Here is a 19,844-nt window from a genome sequence, read left to right as displayed (position 1 = left end):
ATCTGATTTACAGACGTGAGAGTTCATGCTCTAAGATCCACTAATGAAAGAATACTGTATGCATAGAATATCAGGGGCTTTGCTCTTTTATAGAGTCATAGTTCCTTGGTGCTATAGCAGCTAGGTGGAGAAGGACCATGAAAGAAGGCACAGCAGTGAAAAGTGAACCATTTCCCTGGCTAATGGGGAACAGCATAGCTCCTTGGATTTGTTTGGTATTGTCAGTTCCAACTTAATGGCCTAGTTCCTCTAACACTGGCCCATATTTCTCTGGATAGAAGAGCATTCCCTAAATATGGCTCATATTAGTGAAGTACATTCTAGGTAGTGAAAATGAAGAATTGTCCCTGTGCTACACCTTAGTAGTGAAACTGATAGTGTGAATCATGTTTAAAATGAGTTTGACTAACCAGATTTGACTGCGTTAACTTTAGACAGTCCGAAGTGTTAAGCCTGGTTGTAAAATGCTTCTTAAAAATAGCTGTGGATGGTGTAAGTGGCCAGGGAAACAAATGGTTTAAGCAGTTTTTAAGGCTATTGAACATGTTTTACTGAGTACCTTATAGACTCATAGGTCAGAAGGGACCAATCTGATCATCTAGTCTGACCTCCTGCACAAGGCAGGCCACAGAACCCCACCCATCCAATTTTATAACAACCCCTATCCCAGGACGGAGTTATTGAAATCCTCAAAATTGATTTGAAGACCTCAAGCTGCAGAGAAACCACCAGCAAGCGACCCGTGCCCCACGCTGCAGGGGAAGGCGAAAAACCTCCAGGGTCCCTGCCAATCCGCCCTGGAGGAAAATTCCTTCCCGACCCCAAATATGGCGATCAGCTAAACCCTGAGCATGTGGGCAAGAGTCACCAGCCAGCACCTAAGAAGGAATTCTCTGCAGTAACTCAGTTCCCATTCCATCCAACATCTCCCCACAGACCATTGAGCAGTTTAATGGTAGGCCTAGGAAGTCAATTTTACTCTCCACTCAGGACTGGATTTGAAAACCCTAGGCCTACCATTAAACTATAAGGTACTCAGTAAAGCAGATAATCCGTACATAGTTATATTGCCTTCCTCTCTGTTTTTACTGTTACTAGACCCCTTCATTCTTTTGTTGTGATGGTGCCCCATGGCCCAATCAAGATCTGTGCCTTTACAAATGCTGAAGTAGACATATTCTGTTGCCCAGCGGGCGTCCCATCAGTGAAGTGGGCTGAGGTGGGGAGAAAGGAGCAGGATTCAGCATTCCTGAGACTATTCAAAATAAGTAGGATGGTCTGTAGCTAACTCCCTTCCCCCTCAAAAATCTGCTATTGGCACCACTATCCATATTGAATTGAATGAGGAGAGGGGTAAATGGGGGGAGAATCCACATATAGTAGGAGAAGTGAGAGAGCCTTATCTCATTCACACAGAAGGAAAGCTACTCCCTGAAGATGTGATGGGGAGGAAAAGGGCCCACCAGCCACTTCATTAAGTTGATTCTTTTCTGAAAAGCAACTCTAAAAGCAGTCTTATAAAGATCTGTGTTAATGACTCTAATCAAGTGTGTCCAGGTTACAAGTCAAAATGTCTTGTCTTAGTGCCTGGCCTGCAAAGTCAGCCAAAGGTCAAAGATTCAACTTGAGCTCTTTCTGGCTCACATACCACAACTACTAGATTGTGTGGACCAATTTTGCCCTAAGTTACACCTGTGTAGTACTACCAAAAATTACTTTACAACAGCCAAAGTTGTGCTAAAAACCTCATATACCAGACAAGGTGCTTCCCTGTACAAAAGAGCATAAATTTGGAGACTGGATATGACCTACATGAGGGAAAGCAAAACAAGAAGGGGCTTTGTATTGTGCTACGTAAATAGTCCTATGGAGACTACTGAATTATTAAAATCTTGGGTTAAAATTTACTAATACAACTGCCTAAAGCAAGATTCCTAAACCTATATTAAAGCAACTTTTAAAAAAGTGGCTTGATTTTCAGAGTGCTGAGTAATCCAGGTTTCTTTGCACTTAATGGGAGTTGCAGGTGTCCAAACACCTTTGAAAATCTGGCTGCTTTGAGGTAGGAGGCTAATTTTAGGCACCCATGTTCAGAAAATTTTGGTCATAAGCTGTGCAGCCCTGCTGTCTTCATATCCTGCTCCCACTTGTGCAGTTCTGTTGTCCTCACTGTGGCTGCACAGATGTAAGTGAGGACAGTATTTGGCCCTGCAGTTGGAAGATAAGACTTCCACTGGTGTGAGCCAGAAGAAAAGGTAACTTGGCTCTTGCATAGCTGCTGGCTTTTCAGAGCTAATAGAAATAAGTAATGAAATTGTTGCTGAAATCACCAGACTAAGTAGTCAAAAAGGTCAGATTGGCTGCTTAAAGTGCTTTTTTAAAGTCACTTCTCAGTTTAGTACCATAATCCTAAAATGCTGAAGTTGGGCCACAGACTTAATGTAGTTTACTCCTGGGGGAATTGTGCACATCTGCAGACGTGCAGAATTCATCTGTCTTGCACTATTTGTATTTTGGCGCATAAAATACATTTTGCCTAAGTGCTGCAGTTCAGCCTTTTGCCCACCAGAGGCTGCTGTGGCACCAGAACAGCAGACATGTATGAAGCTGGATGTTCTGGCGCCACAGCGGCCTCTGGTGTGCGAAAGGCAGAATTGCAGCACCTCTGAGGCAAAATATATTTTATGCAGGAAAATACAAAATTCTATGCCCAGTGCTGCAGAATTCCCCTAGGAGTAGAGTTCATCACAGCGTCTTACCTGCAGAGCCAGGTTAGGACAGCATGTGGCACATAGGGCTGCTGGGTGCGTGTGTGTCAGACTGGGGTTCAGAATGGCTAGTGGAGTGTGTGTGGGGGGGGACACAAACTGAAGCATGGGCTCAGGAGCTAGTGAGGTAACAAAATTGAGCTTGAGGGGTGGGGAGGCTGCAGAGACCCATGGGGATGAGGGGTGCAGTGACAGGGGCAGATGTACTTCACTGACTGACTGGGAGAGGCTTGGTCAGTCAGGTTCTGCATGCGGCAGGCTTCCCAACACCCTAACAATTCCTTCTTCTCAAGAAAGACCTCCCACCCACACCTGACACCATCCTGGTTCACTTCTAGGGTCTTTCGCTCTCCCTCAGCTCTTCTGTTACCCCTGACTCCTCCAAGCATTTGCACTGCTTCTGACAGGTGCAGGAGAAACAGTTCTGTATTGTAATTTAAATGAATTACGCAAAGTTCTCTATTATGCGTGGTAAGGAATCTATTTGTCAAAAAAAAGTACCAGAATCTTTTTTTTCAGTCTGTACAGATATACTTACTGAAAGATATTTTGAAATAAATTACCAAAATAATTGTAATTGGCATGATTATATTGTTGATTTTAACACAATATGCAGAATTTTGCAGAATTTTTAATTTTTAGTGCAAAATTCTCCCAGAAGTAGTAATTGTTCCTGCCTCATTCCAAGAATACAATTACATGTACAAAGAGAATAGCTTTCAGTAAACACCCACACCTCAAATCTTTAGAGGCCCTGAAACAAGATACATACTAAAATTCACCAAAATACTTAAGCAACATTTTCATCATATTTCCCTCTGTTTGTTTATTTGGAGAATTATCTATAGAATTAGAAATGGCAACTTCATGTGGACAAGTCTATCTCTGAAAATTAGATTTGGCCCTTTTTCTGTGTCCAGGATCCTAATTGTAAAAGTTATTGAAATGCCTGCTTTAGTGGGGGATTTTCCAAATGTGTGCCTAAAAAGGATGTTTTAGTCTGGATAGGTAGTTTTCCTCTCTGGTCTTGCATGAAATCACTGCACCAGGGGTAGGCAACCTATGGCACGCGTGCCGAAGGCGACACAAGCTAATTTTCAGTGGCGCTCACACTGCCTAGGTCCTGGCAACCGGTCTGGGGGGCTCTGCATTTTAATTTAATTTTAAATGAAGGTTCTTAAACAATTAAAAAACTTTGTTTATTTTATATACAACAATAGTTTAGTTATATATTATAGACTTATAGAAAGAGACCTTCTAAAAAAGTTAAAATGTATTACTGGCACGCAGAACCTTAAATCAGAGTGAATAAATGAAGACTTGGCACACCACTTCTGAAAGGTTGCTGACCCCTGCACTACAGGATTCAACTATCTAGCTTAACCCTGTCTGTCCTCAGCAAAATCATACAATTCCTGTTTTTGCTTCTGGTAGCTTCCAGGGTTCTCTAATGAAGGCAGTGTAAATTTTTGGCTTTTAATAAGGAGGAAATTCCTCTTCAGCTGTTTTTTGAGCATATTCCTGAAAGTGAGGACCAATAGTGATATCAGATGTTCCTCAATCTGATAAGGAAATGGGTGAATCACCTTGAGTGATGTTTACAATGCAGCATAGGAATCCTGTAGGATCTCATCTTAAAAAGGTCTGAACATAGAATATACCTACTGAAAGCTGCCAAGAATATTACTAATGTTATGGATTTTCTAGGAGACTATCTTTGATAGAAACTTTAAATGGCTGTTAGACTAGGCTGATTTCATTCAGCTGTAAATCCACCTCATCCATTCCTGTGGCTTTACTGAAGACCCTGTTTTCAATAAATTCACTTTTAAAACTAGTTCCAGAATATGCTTTTTCTGTCATGGTTGTAGCAGAGCAGGGTATGTAACCAGATAAATCAGTTTCCAGAATGCATAGGAATGGTATACTGACTGAAAAAAATCCAGGCAAGCTTGCTTCTAAAAGTGTCTTAATGCAGTGACTCTAAATGTATGGCACTGAACCTAGTGTGTGTACTTTCTTTTCTTTTCCTTTGGAAAAGTTTTATAACTTCTTAGAATCCCTACGACTGGGTCGCTTGTGATCAGCCCAGGGTCTGCACAATCATGTGTCCCAAATCCAAAAACAGAGGCATTTGTTCCTTTTTTGGTGCCATGTGAAAGGTTAAAAGCTGAACGCACAATAGATTGTTAAACTGGTCCATTTTATCTTTAGTATCTGTGTAAGAGTAACCACTGGAAAGTCAAACAGTAGTCCAGCTTTCCAAACTGTAGTCATTTCTGTTGCAGTGAAAGAACTTGTCCCTTAGTACCCTGTTACCCTGAAGGTCCTTGTTTAGAAGTATTTTGGTACCTCACAGTGGAGAATGTATTTGAGAGCTAGGTAGTGAGGCATTGTGTGCTGTTTCCTGCCTCCAGTCTTTAATGCTGATGTTGCAATGCCCCATGACATTATACACTAGTCAACGACTGTGCTGTCTTGTAGGCTGCAGTTAGAGGAAATGTTGAGATTGGTGTTTCCGTTTAGCTGAAATGTCTTTGGTTAGGTTTAGGGAATCCAGCTCCTGATTACTTCAACAAATAAGCTGATTTCTAAAGGATTTGAATTATAAAAAATGTGTGCTTTTTAAAACAAAACTTTTAAGATACAAAAAGCTCTGAACAGCTCCTCCTGTAAGTTCCTGTTGTGCTTCTGTAACATTAGTTACTCCCACCAAGCCACACAGTTTTCTGATTTAATTCATAATCCTAAATATTCAGCCATATGGAAGTTTTAAGGCATAACTTCAGTTTATAATTTACATAATGTCCTAATGCCAATGCAAATAATGAATGTGGTTCTCATAAATCTTGGTAACAGTCTTTATTGATGAGCACTGCAAAATCATATCTCCAATAACTTTCAGATCAGATTAATATTTTTCTAAATGAATTCCTTAAAGCAGTTGAGATCAAACCAGACAGTGTAATTCACACAGCAAATGTCTGTTTTATCCTAAGAGTGAGATCGTTGGGACTTGAAAAATCTGATGTTGCCAGTCTTTTGGTTTCATATATATTCTACGGCTTTACTGTAAGTAAACATCAAGTATAGACCATTCAGTTTTTAAGAGAGTGTTCATATTGTGGGGTAGAATGGGTATTTTCAGGTTTTTGAGCACCAAGTAATCTTATCCTCCAAATTAGTAAAATTTATAATTGAGAGAAACAGGAAATGATAGGCCAGATGTTAATAGTTGCCTCTCTCAATACCAATTCAGGGAAGTGTTTCCCACTGTTTGCCATTCCTTAGGAGAGCCTACAGTTGAAAAACAAGCAAAATAATTACAATCCTATCTGACTATTTTATTAAAGGAAAAGAGAGAGAAACAAAACAGACGAGCAATAATAATTACCGTACTTCGGTTGCAATCCCTGCTTGGTGTCTGAGCTCTTAATAGAGATTATACTTTGAAAGTGGGCTCCTTTCTAGTTGGATCAGTCTTCTTTTGGTTAGTTAAGACTGAAGTATACTTTTTCCCCCAAACTGGTAGTTAATCCTGTCTAAGGATTAAGTGCTCTACACTTAAAACTTAGGCTGAGATAGCTGTGCTGCTCAAGGATGTGAGAAACCTACAACCTCAAGTTCTGTAGCTATCGTGACTTAACCCCTAGTGTAGCTGCAGCTGGGTCAATGGAAGAATGCTTGTTGACCTAGTCCCCATTACTCAGGGAAGTGGTGTCCTAGAACAATGTGAGAAATCCCTTCTGTCACTGTAGCCTGTGTCTATGCTATGGAGTTATTTGAGCATAGCTGTGATCCCATAGGTATGCTGCTGTAGTCCCCATAGTGTAGACAGGGCCTCAGTGTATCATAGATAACTAAAACTGTGTATAGATGGGTGAAGGAGGGTTGGTAAATCCTGTTTGGTATAGCATGGATAGACTAAATCATTTATAAATAGGCAATGGTAAGTAGTCTTAATTAGGTCCTATGAAACTAAAGAAATTATTTTAATTCTGTTACATGAAAGAAGCTATTCAGGGAGCTGTCTTGAGACAGGGAAACAAATTAATATTAAGAATCTTAAATTTCAAATTAAATTCCACTACTTTTCTCTATTTACTAAGGCCAGTTGGTCTCCTAAACACTGATATGTAAACCATCTGCTGATTAACAGGAGAAACTGTTGCTATCTTATATTACAATAGCATTTCAATATCCCATTAAAATCATTACAAAAATTTTTTATCTAATGCCTTGGCAAGGCTGTTACAAATTTCATCTTCCCCATGATGCTGAAGAAACCATTCCGAACTGGAAGGTTGCTGCTTCTTGATGCTGTCCTGTACTCCGTTTTGTTTTGGTTGCAAGCAGCTAACTGTAAAGATCAATAAAATTAGCTGTGAGGAGAACTGTATAGTTGAGGGATGGGAGTGGACTATGCTGCTGTTTGGTCAATTCAGAGGTATTTTGTATTCTTTCCATGTTTCACTGAAGGAGGAAAACACCTGTTCTGGATTCTGACAAAATTAAAAAATTAGCTGCTCTCATACCTTCTGGGCTCAACAACTTTGCCAGTTGATCATGGCAGCATCTTTGGCTCAGAATATGCAGCCTGTGAATACACATGCCACATGCTGTAACTGCTCTTCTTGATGGTTATTTTACCTTTGTGGCAGGAGGTTCTCAAAACATCTTTAAAATTAGTTTTAACTTTTTTTTTCTTTTCAGTCCATTGACTGAGAGGGTTTGAGTTCCATCAGGGTTTAACAGAAGTTGAAATTCTGCTTCAAATGGATCCAAACACATTTATGTTCTATATAAGGTTTTAGTCTCCCAAAATAGTCTTTAAGAATTAAGTTTAATCGTTAATTTTAAATAGTCATGTCAGTAGGCATTCTCTGAACAGGCTTGGAAGGGGCGATTCTTGTCTTTCTAAGTCTGATAAGGAAGTTGCTTAAGCATTGCAAAATAATTAATTTATTCTCCAATAATATAAATATTCTGTATTCAGATGGCTTCTGTTTTTATTAATAAACAGTTGTAGCAAGGTTGCTGAATTCTATATTGGTATATAAAAATCTTGCCATTTGCACAGAAATCTGTTACATTTGATGGTTGCGTTTAGAAAGAAAATATTTTGAAAATAGACATTTAGAAAGAAATTTATGCCCTCCTAAGTATTTAAGGAATTGCAAGGTTTTCACCTTGAAGGGGAAAGAAACTGTAATTGAGAGGTTACAAAGATTTTCTACAAAACATTTTGAGCTATCAATGTTTTACTTTAAGTGTCAAGGATAAAAACTTCTAGAATTCTTTTGTAAAAGGAAAGGGTGTGTGAAAAGGCCTGATTCTATGGCTGTTAACTCAATCCATTCCTAAACTTTCCTACAAGGTATGTTGTTTGAGATACAAATTTAGTATAGAGATGCGTTTTATCTCGTACCACAGGGATTTGGTCCTTGATTAGACAGGTTATAGCTATACTGCAATTCAAGGGGTGATTGCAGCTTAGGTAAACATACTTGTAATAGCTTTACCTGTGTTAGTGTGGCTAAAATAGCAGCACAGCTGTGGTGGTTCTGCAAGCTTGCTGCAGACCCTGGGGACCTGCTTGGGTTGCTGAAGCTTATGCTACAATATTTACATCGCTGTTTTTAGCCATGTGAGCACAAGCAAAGCATATCTGTCTGAGCTGAAGCTGCAACTGCACCTGGGATTATAGTGTAGACCAGGGATCGGCAACCTTTCAAAAGTGGTGTGCCGAGTCTTCATTTATTCTCTGGTTTAAAGTTTTGCATGCTAGTCATGTATTTTAACGTTTTTAGGTCTTTCTAAGTCTATAATATATAACTAAACTGTTGTATGTAGAGTAAATAAGGTTATAAAAATGCTTAAGAAACGTCATTTAAAATTAAATTAAAATGCAGAGCCCCACAGACCGGTGGCCAGTACCCAGGCAGTGAGAGTGCCACTGAAAATCAGCTTGCCTGCCGCCTTTGGCACGCATGCCATAGGTTGCCTACCCTTGGTGTAGACATACCCACAATCTTGCTTGGTCTGCTAGCCTTTCTGACCAAAATGGTCCTGGGACTTAAAACTTGCTGTTTGCAGTACATTCATAACTTGCATTTAAAACCTCTCAAAACATACCATGAAATAAAATAACACCGAAAATAAAGCAAAACAGAAGTTATAAAAACTGTATTTCAGAGTCTGTGTAAATAGGTTTTATGGATTATGGGGATGTTATTGTTGATGCCATGGAAGTCTGTCACACTGACGGAAAATGAAATCCTGGAGATTTCTTAAACTTCAATCATTACAAATACCAAGTTGTATAATAACCAACATTTAAGTATACTTTCCTTATCTCAATATTGATGCAAAAGTTATCTCCCACAATATTTTTTTTAAACTTTAGTGAAAGGAAATCACTATAGATGAATGTACAATAGTCTCATCATAGTCCATCTTGTGTGATGGCTATTGTGGGGGAGGAATAGCTCAGTGGCTTGAGCTTTGGCCTGCTAAACCGAGGGCTGTGAGTTCAGGTCCTTATGGGGGGCCACTCAGAGATCTGTGGCAAGACCGGTACTTGGTCCTGCTAGTGAGGCAGAGGGCTGGACTTGATGAACTTTCAAGGGTTCCTTCCAGTTCTATGAGATAGGTATGTCTCTATATATTATATTACTTACTATGCTATTGATCCTGTCTATTAATTACTGGTTGACCTAGCAAATAAAAGGAGGGGATTACATTAACATATCACTTTGTAGAAGCTTCCAGAAAAGAAAAAGTTCATCCAGACGGTTGATTCCTTGAGGCCTTTACCATAGGGAAGGAGGGTTTTGGGCTTTCCAGTGGCATAGAAGAGGTCTTCTGAAGAGTCAATGATAAGACATGCTGTGATGTCTGATGGATAATGATGGAGGAAGGTTAAATAGCTTACATACTTTTTTGAGGGAAGAGGTAAGCTAGTCTTTAGGTACGTATGTGTTTCTGCTTGCTGAAACTGTCATATTCTGCAGCATTTGAAATGTATTTGTATTGGTAATCATTGTGAAAGCCTATAGCAAGTGTTAAGAGGTAAATAAATGCTAGAGTCTGACATCTGTGGTGACTTTTTTTGAAGTAACATCTGTAAAATTAATGTATAATTTGTTACTGTTGCTACTTTTCCCCAAAGCGCTGACATATGGAGTCTCTTTCAGGGCTCATTCCTATCACCGGTTTATTCTCATCTATATTGCCCCACTTTTACAGGGATATGATATAAGGGTAGAGATGGCAGCCATATGTTAAGATTCAGTTCTGCTTTTTTTTATCTAGCATAGACTCCTACTCTCATACTTCACACTGTGGGTAGTGGGAGAATTTAAGTGTCAGTTCTGAATTAAATCCCAGAAAGACTGAAGTCATGCTAATAAGTAACTGTTTTGATGTGCTTATAAACACCACTACCTTGTCTGCAATGAAAGGCACTTGCCCTATAACGTGTAGAATAGTATTCAGCATAGCACATACAGGGCTCATCACTGACTCCTGGAGAGTCAAATAACAGCAATCACTAAAGCACACCGTCTTCATTGCCTGCTAGTGAGAAGACTCCATCTGTTTGTCTTATGAGAGGCTTGATGATAACATGCATTCCATGACCTCCATGCTGCACTACTGCAACTGGTTCTACTTGGGTAGACAAAAAAATTGTGAAGAAACTTCAACTAGTCTGCACTGCAGCAGTCTGTGGAGTAGATTGAAGAAAGCATATAGTTGAGCTCCAGATGTCCTTGTGTTCTAGGTTTGAGTTCAGATCTGTGATTTTTAGTTTATGGATAAGTGCCCAGAATACACTGTGTACAATAGATAGCTATATTTATAAATTTATAAGAAACAAAAATCAGGTAAATCTGCATAAGTAACAATTAGCCATCTTAACTTCATATTTTGACTATTTAATGTGGATCTACAAGGATGCATTGTTAATGCATTGTTCTGCCCTTGATCACAAACAAGGCGTCATCCAACCATTTGTGCCTGTTGCCAATAATACAACTGGCATGGCTGACAGTTTATGCTGAGAACGGGTAGACATGGAATAGCAAAGGGTGCTGTAAATAAGGATTAAGTTGCATTGGCAGAGATGTCTGGGGTTTTGTACTAAATAGCAGTTGGGGTGACAAGTCTATGTGGGGGAAGCAGTGAGGTGGAGACAAACTTTTTTTTTGTAAATTGTGAATTTATGGACGACAAGTCTTTGGCCGAGGAGTACACTTGTTCACTCAAGTACATTCTGTGACAGTCTAATTTGCTAATCTGCATTAGAATGTGTTTTGGCTTGCTCTTGGTAAGAAGGAATTTAATTTTTTTAAGTCCGGGTTTGAGGTAACTTGGAAATTGTATATTGTGGTAGAAAGTAGAGCCTTCAGTATCTCATAGTACTGGCTTACTGTTTAGCTACAATTTTGAATTGTTGCTATTGAAATAATGGAGTCAATGAAGCTAGCTTTCTTAAACTGGCTTTAATTTAGTCACTAATCAGAAATACTGTAATTATTTTAGTACAGATCTCAACTCCAACCTTCTACAGGTCACTTGTCTTTGACTGAATAAATAGCTACAATGTCCCCTTTTTCAAGTCAGTAAAGGGGAATGTAGTTTGTGATTGGATTAGCTCAAGGATCGAGATGAAAATTGTACTGGGAGATGTATTTCCAGATGTAGATGGTAATTTTCAGTAATCTCTAGTTGTGCACAAGTCAAAAGCAGAGCTTGGAAGGGCAGCTTTCTGGAAAGAGCCTTCTGAGGTTTTATGAATTCTATTTGCTCAGGGGGTAAACTGGAGGAGGTGGTCAAAGGAAAGAAATGGTTAAGCTTATAGGCGTCCTGGGTTGGAGATATAACTAATAGCAGGTGTTGGTATTTTAGAGTATCATGGGGTAAACTAATTTAATTGCCTTGCATAGTTTTGCTTAGGGCCCTTTGGGGGATGAATTGGAGACTTGTTTTCCACTGGAATCATTGGCTGTGTTTGAATTCCTTAAACTAATGGTTTGTAGCAGCCCCATATCTGGCTCAAACCAGCAACTTAACAGCCTCACAAAAATAATGGAGATTTTAATTACTTTGTTTGTGTAATTTGACTTTGTCACTGATTCTATTAGCCTCTGGACTGCCTAAGTCTGACATTAATGTTTTGAGGAAAAGAGATTAAAGCAGTGCTGTAAAATTCCTTTTGAGCTGTGACCTTAAACTACTTTTTTCAAAGAATAAAAGAAAACAGTGTTTCAGTAGGGGGTTTGAAAAATTGGAATATTAAAGTGCACAGTGCAACTTGCATAGTTGTGCCAGAAAAATGCCGACAGAATTCTACAGAATGAAATGGAACAAGGAATAAAAGATTCTTTTCCCACGAAAATCAACTTTAGTCTGTTCTGACTGTAAAAAACAGGCATTTCTGTTCACGGAAGAGCACGTGCAGGGGAAACTACCTTAGCATGTCATACTTGCCAATGAGTTACTAACGCCACGCTGTAGTATGATCATAACAGCAAAAGCATTAAGCAAAACTGGAGCTGATATTTGTGGTGCAAAATGTCTGACAATGCTGTGAGGAGCAGTCAGCACAGCTATGTATTTCAGATGACCTTTTAATAATTTTCTCATCAGTGATTGTCAGTAAAAGGAGATCTTCAAGGAAGATGTCCTAGAATGTGCTATCAAATACCAAGTGTCTCATTGTAACAGAATTTGGATGTGCTTAATGTGCTATTGGAATGTGCTCAGATACTATGGTGGTAAAGCAACAGTATAAAATCCTATATAGAATAGAATGCATTTTTGATATCTGCAGTGAACCAGGAAGTACCAAGAAGAATTTTTGGGGTGAGGTTGTCTTCAGAAATTTAAGATAGCCTTTAAATGATGTGCCAGGTGTCCTCATTGATTGGCTGGGATTTATTTGCTCAGATCAGACCTTAGTTTGGTGGGGGAGGGAGGAGTAGGCAGAGGGGGAAGGTTGCTTTTAATTTCACCTTAAAATAGTGGCTCTGTAGCTGTGAACAAGAGATTCACAGCACTTGTAACTACTAGGGAATTCTTACAAGCCTTGTTCATCTTGGTATGGTCTTGGTACTTTGTTTTTATTTGTCTAACATCTGTTGTGTAGGCTCTCCCAAGTTCTTAAATTACTAGAGTTGCATAGATGAATGATACTCTATTTGAGAATTTTGAAGTACTTTAAGTTGGGCAATCTAGTACAGGATATGTGAGGCTGGGGGCTGGAATTTAAGAAGTATAGGCAAGGGAATAAAATGTGTGAAGTATGGGAGTCACCTTAAGAATGATTGCAGCTGTAATATATGTTATCTGTTCCTGTGGTAGACTCTTAGTGCTGGCCAGGAAGGGTGCAGAATGTGTAAGTGCTTTAATCATTAAGGAAATATACTTTTAAATGTTGAGAAAAAGGACTTTGGTGTTGAAGTAGGTGTTAGCACCATACTCTAATTGGATTGACTTGGTAGGCAGAAATATGTCCTGAATCACAGCTCAGTGCCTGTTTGCTTGCTTAATATATTAAATAGTGCCAACAAACTTTGGTCAGGTTGTTGTACTGGACATTGACCCTCTCCTTTCAGTGCGGTAGTATCTAATTTGCTAGGTGGGAGTTAAGCCAAACGTGGTTCTAGTTTACGTGCAGAGTTAATTATTGCAGCAAACATGGGCAGAGAATAAGCAGACCATCTAGACTGGAGGTGGGGCATAAAGCAAGCAAAGATCCCCACTCTGCTTTTCCCCTGTAATGCCTTTGCTATTAGGGGAGGGGTGATGGAGGAACACTTGAGTAAGCTTACCTGTTTAGCATTTAGCATTTCTGTTCTGGGGCCTGGAATGGAGCAAGCAGCCATCAGAACAGAGCTCTGATTTCTGCAAATTCATGTACAGGGCTAAGGAAGCATAAGTAGCTTGAAACAAGAAACCATGCTCCCCTTTAATTTTGACGTCTGCTTTCCTTCTGCTGTGCGTTAAGTCTATACCCTAACGGACCCTCATATTGGAATTTTTTTCATCTTTCATCCATTTTTGGTGTCTGTGTCTCTCGTAATGGATTTTACCAAGAGAGAGATTTGCCCGGTGTTTGTCGTCATTAATTCCCACTGTTGTTGCTGCTCTCACAAGGACAGTGCTAAAGAGGTGGGTAGGAATTTCTACTGTACTGGATAAGGCACATGTAGCTCAAGGAAGGCAATTGTAGCAGGAGTGTGTCATGAACAAGTCTGCTGGACTGTTCTGACTTAACATAACATAAACTATGCTTGGTTTCAGTTAGTGGGAGACCCTAATTTTGTATTTAGGACAAACTTGAATGTCTTATGTGGGGGTGCAAGTTTTGGGAACAGCAAATATAATGGAATAATGAAAACTGAGGCTTTCTTCACCTTATTTTGTTCACGCCTGGCAGAGAGAGGTGACTTGTTCTCTTCTGAATAATTATAACAAAATTATCATGCTGTAATACAGACTGTTGCTGTACAGAAACTGAGAGTGAGTGAAGGTTGCAGTGCCTATGAACTTTTAAAACTGATCTTCCAGAATAACTTATTGGAAACATTTCTTTAGATAGCTAATGGTCTTGCACAGGTAACTTTTTTTTTTTTTAATTTGGTGCTTTAGTTACAAGTAACAAAATAGTGCTAAGTGGGTTAAATATTATTCAAAATCTAAACAAAACCATCCTAAATCATGATACGTCATTTTTACCTATCTTGTTTGTGCTACTTTTAGCTTAATTTGGTGTTAGAATCACTTAGCATTGACTATTTGCTCCATAAGAACACATACAAGTAACACTTCTGAATTGGTAAGGGAAGATAATAAGCATTCATTGCTACAATTTTCTGGATGCAATCTGGATATGAACAATGTGATACGGATCATGCAAAATACAACACAGTTGTTTCTTTTCCGGGCATTCAGAACTATTTTGAAAGAATGTTCTGGAGTTTGTTACCTATGTTAGCTTGTTTTGATCTGTTCAAGGAACATTAGAGACTGCTGTTGGAGTTTAGAGCACCCTCTTTGTTTGATTTTATAAATTCACAAACCTACTCTGAAAGATGAATAAAATATTCAACTAGTGATCTCACTTTTATTGTAAATGTGGATGCAGATTGGTGTGTTTAAAAAAAACAAAACACAAACTTGATTTTTATCCAGTTAAAATATCCACTCTATCTGCCTCATCAAAGCCTTCTAATTATACATGAGCTGGGTCTTGTGTTGATTTCTGAGCTAATATTGATAACTTCTATATTACAGCTTGGTCCATTCTGTATTAATAGCTAAAGACCTGACTATTATAGATAGTGTCTGGATATCATGTTGATAGGCACATTATCAATGCAAGGAAGTATTTAAATGCTGTGATGTCCACCCAAAAGATGATTTTTGTGTATTGTTACAGGTACCTCTTCTAGACCTGTTTAAATGTATGTCAGTGCCTTGAATCTGCTGTTTGTAACAGCCCATTATTCTTTGTAACAAACACAAGTAAACCACAAAAGTAGTGGCAGGTATTCAGTGCTGTTGTAACTGAGCATCACCACTCAGGAGTGAGAATTCGCAGTTTCTAAAAAAAAATGTATTGGCTTGTCCCTGCTCCTGATTCATCCTAATGGGCTTGGAGAAGGGAAGAGGTGGGAACTGTGCTTCTAAATACATGACACATGCATACCCCTCAACTAGTTAATATGAACTGCTTGAGCCAAGAAACGGAAAGTATGCCCTTGAGTATCTTAAGCTTTCCAGGGCCTGTTGAAAGAGTGTATGGTTGCACACATGAAACGCCAAGGTCACTTGAAGCACAGGACCTCTTTCCTCATTTTCTCTCTTGTTACAGTGTGCTTAGTAATTCATAGAATCATAGATTATTAGGGTTGGAAGGGACCTCAGAAGATCTAGTCCATTCCCCCTGCTTAAAGCAGGACCAATCCCCAAATGGCCCCCTCAAGGACTGAACTCACAACCCTGGGTTTAGCAGGCCAATGCTCAAACCACTGAGCTATCCATTCCAGCCAGGTCTTTTTGGTTGAGAAGGGGCTTCCTGACTGATTACAGCCTAAGGCAGTGGATAATAGTAAGGTACTTAATCTCTGAACTTCAAATATCCAAGAGTATTTTCAGTCATTAACTTGGTAACATTTGTAGTTACCTCCTTATTAACTTCCTCTTCACTTACAGATTGATGCAGTTGCAAGGATGGAGCATAGAATGAAGTACCATGAACAGGAAACTGTCTCATTTATTTCCTTAAGCTTATGTCCAGCTGTGCCAGCCATTTTTGTATTTTTATTTCTTTGCTTTTCTGAAATGAGATCTACCCAAAGATCCTTAACTGACATCTTACCTCTGTTGCTGCTGTCAGTGGTGTAAATTGGAGTATATGCAGGCTTTTGCTGCTTTCAGGACAATAGTTACTTATCTGTGATGCAGCTGGGAGTGTGCTCCCCAGCCTGGGTACAGAGCCACACTGGCTTTCTTGGAGTTAGTGTGCTAAAATAGCAGTATCTGTCATGGCATGGGTGGTGGAACAGGCTAGTTGCCACAATATTAATCTGCCTGACACTCTCACCCCCACCCCCCAGTCTGTACTCAAGTAACTAACCTGTGCCACAGTGTCCGGCTGCTATTGTCACGTGTCCGTCTATCTGGGCTGGGAGGCACACTACTAGTTGTAGTGTAGACATAACCTGAGGAGCCACCTGTGCTCGAAATACTTGGGGTATAAATTATACAGTGGATTATGTAGCCAAAGTAACTACCTTTTGTAATCTGAATATCTGCTCTCAATTTAAGCTTGGAAAGTGACCATATTTAAAGAACTTAGCTTTGCTAATTGTTAGTACTTTAAGCAGTAAGATGATTAGAGACCAAAAAAAAAAGCAGTTTGGGGAGAATGTTGAAGATTAAGGCCATGGCTACACTAGAGAGTTGCAGCGCTGGTGAGGGGGTTACAGCACTGCAACTTAGGATGTGGCCACACTTGCAAAGCACGGCCTGCGCTGCAACTCCCTGGTTGCAGCGCTGGCTGTACACCCGGTCGTGCCACGGGTGTAGCGATTCCAGCACTGGTGATCCAGCGCTGGTCAGCAAGTGTGGACCCCACCAGCGCTTTTATTGACCTCCGGGGTATAAGGAGGTATCCCAGAATTCCTGTCCACAACAAACCGGAAGAAAGGGGGAGCTCGGAGTTCAGCCAAACTGCTTATTTAAAAAACAAACACAGCTCCTGTTTGCTGAGCGAGCGGAGGCAGGCAGGGGAATTACTTTGGAATGTTCACAGATGTTTGCTTGAAGAGAGAAACAGCATGCTCACACGGCGGGGGGGGGGGGGGAGTCCATGTTGAGCAGATGCTTATCTGGTCTGACAGCTATTTAGGAGTGCATAATTTGCATTTAGTGAATGAGAGGGGTGGGGGAAGGGGTCAGAACTTTTAAAATGGTAGGCACTGTGTGTCTTCCAGTCCTTAGAACTTGCAAGGCTGGGAGCTGAGAACAGTGTCAGCTCCAAAAATCCACTCTCTCTGTCTCCCCCACGCTTCCTGTCACATTCCACCCCACCCCCCTTTTTTGAAAAGCACGTTGCAGCCACTTGAATGTTGGGATAGCTGCCCACAATGCACCACTCCCAACAGCGCTGCAAATGTGGCCACACTGCAGCGCTGGTAGCTGTCAGTCTGGCCACACTGCAGCGCTGGCCCTACACAGCTGTACGAACACAGCTGTAACTACCAGTGCTGCAGAACTGTTAAGTGTAGCCATGGCCTAAGATAATTTTAAGATCTATTGCAATGCAGTACAATGCTTGCTAATGTTTAGCTGGAAACTGGGAGATTGAGTGCCCATGTTGCTGTATCAAGTTTACTTTTATAAGCTGTGGTCTAGTGTCTTATCAGCTGAGCCATTGGCCTCTGATAAAGTTCTCATTTTCAAAAAAGCTTTTAAAAAGCATTCTTAATGTTCACTGAGAGACCCTGCTCCGGGGCTTACTTTTGTCACACTATGCTCTTCAATTTTATGAATCTTAACTGCAGGGATCTGTAAGCTAGAGCAAAGTTTAGAGCAAGGAAACAGGCTCTCCAGAATACAATCAACCAGATGTTTGGATTTTTTGTGTGAAATACATCCAGCATACTTAATTTTTGGTTATTAAATACACCTCTTCATTACTCTAGGTGCGTGAACAATGCATACTAAAACTACAGCTAATAATCGAAGGCATTAGAAATCTGGACTCCAGTGCTTCCCCCTCAACTCATCCATCCCTGTTGGAACTCACCTCTCCCTCCCTTGGAAGTGTCTGGGAAAGAAAAATAAGCTGTGTAGCATGCCTGGAAGGTCCACAAACCACCCTCAGACCAACAGAGAAGGGAATTTAGTCTAGGAAGCTACAGACAATACTAAGGGCTTGTCTACATCACAAAGTTGCAGCGCTGGTGAGGGGGTTACAGCGCTGCAGCTTAGGAGGTGTACACATCTGCAGAGCATCACCAGCGCTGCAACTCCCTGTTTGCAGCGCTGGCCATACTCCCGTTTTGTCTCGGGTGTAGAGGATCCGGTGCTGGTGATCCAGCGCTGGTAATCAAGTGTAGACACTTACCAGCGCTTTTCTTGACCTCCGTGGAATAAGCCGGTATCCCAGCATACCTGAGGAAGCCTCTGGTAATCAAGCAGGTCTCCTTCCCCGGTTTGCTCTCGCGTTCCCCGAATCCCCGAGCAAGCAGGTCTCCTTCCCTGTGGTTTGCAGGAGGGTTCGGGGAATGCGAGAGCAAACCGCGGCGAAGCTGGTCTCCTTCCCCGGTTTGCTCTCGCGTTCCCCGAACCCCCCTTGAAGCCGCCCAACAGCGCTGCAGTGTGGCCACATCTAACACCACTTGCAGCGCTGGTTGCTGTAAGTGTGGCCACTCTGCAGCTTTGGCCCTATACAGCTGTACTAATACAGCTGTAACAACCAGCGCTGCAAAATTGTAGATGTAGACATACCCTAAGTTAGCCCCCTTCCATTTCAATGAGGGACTGTTAGCCTGAGTTTCTTAGGGAAAAGGTTGAGAGCCAGTGAACTATGACCTCCCTCCCATTATGAAATACCGGGAAGGGCAGAGTGGTATGTTGTAACCACCAGGTGAGAACATTGCCCTAACTAATGGTATCATAAAGGGAGAATGTCCTCTAGGTGCTCAGGACACAACCCATGAAGGCTTGAAATACTCATATAGCCCTGTTCCTAGACTGCTACTTCAGGGCTGGCTCTGTGCTTGGTTTCATTGTGATCCACCAGAGGTGCAAGCTGATACTTCAGGTATACAGATAGTGCTGTGATCAACACCATAAGTAACAGACCTGGTAGCTGAATTTAAGTTAATAGTTTATTTTGCCATCTTTAATATTAAGTTGAGATGAAAACTGAGTAAAATTAAGTTTTGTGGGCCCAATTCTGCTTTCCTTAATGTGTTCACAGCCGCCACCAAAATCAATGGGGATGTTGGTCAAATGGAAATAAGGGAATTTAGCCATATATATCTATATCTGCACTGGCTTCCATAGGATTCTTATGGAAAAGTGCTGTAAGAGGTGATCTTGCTTACTCTTTTTTTTTCTTTTTTTTTTTTCTTTTTCAGAAGACTGCCCTTGTGTTGCTAAAAGTCAGTGAAGTGTTGCCAGTTAGAGCTGTGTGCGTAATCATAACATCTGTTTGTGGTGTCAGACTGTCCTGCCTTATCAGATTTATTTTTGATTGAGAGGCTGAGGTATAGGGAAGTCTCCAATCAGGCTGTCTAGGACACTGAACAATTTACATAACCATCCAGACAGATTGTTTATGGAGCTGAATTTTTTCCTATAAGATGAATCTGTGCCTAAATCTTTGTGTAACTGTAATTTGGAACCATTCTAGGAAGCAATGTAACTCTTTGCTGCGTGTGTTGAAGTAATCACGTGGATTAGTGTAGTAGATCTGCACAGAAGATGCTCCCTTCTGAGATGACATGTGCCCCTCTAGTCAACAAATTCTTCTAAAGTTTAAAATGTCTGAGTAGC

At 40.5% G+C, this 19,844-nt stretch overlaps 1 protein-coding gene across 1 annotated transcript in view; it reads left to right on the top strand.

Moving 5' to 3' along the window:
- WNK1 (WNK lysine deficient protein kinase 1) overlaps positions 1–19,844 on the top strand; it is a 179,363-nt gene that overhangs the window by 71,281 nt on the left and 88,238 nt on the right.

Source organism: Gopherus evgoodei, chromosome 1, assembly GCF_007399415.2.
Source record: "Gopherus evgoodei ecotype Sinaloan lineage chromosome 1, rGopEvg1_v1.p, whole genome shotgun sequence".
Taxonomy (NCBI): Eukaryota; Metazoa; Chordata; order Testudines; family Testudinidae; genus Gopherus; species Gopherus evgoodei.
Note: the sequence above shows the minus strand (reverse complement) of the source record. Positions and strands in the feature narration are given on the sequence as shown.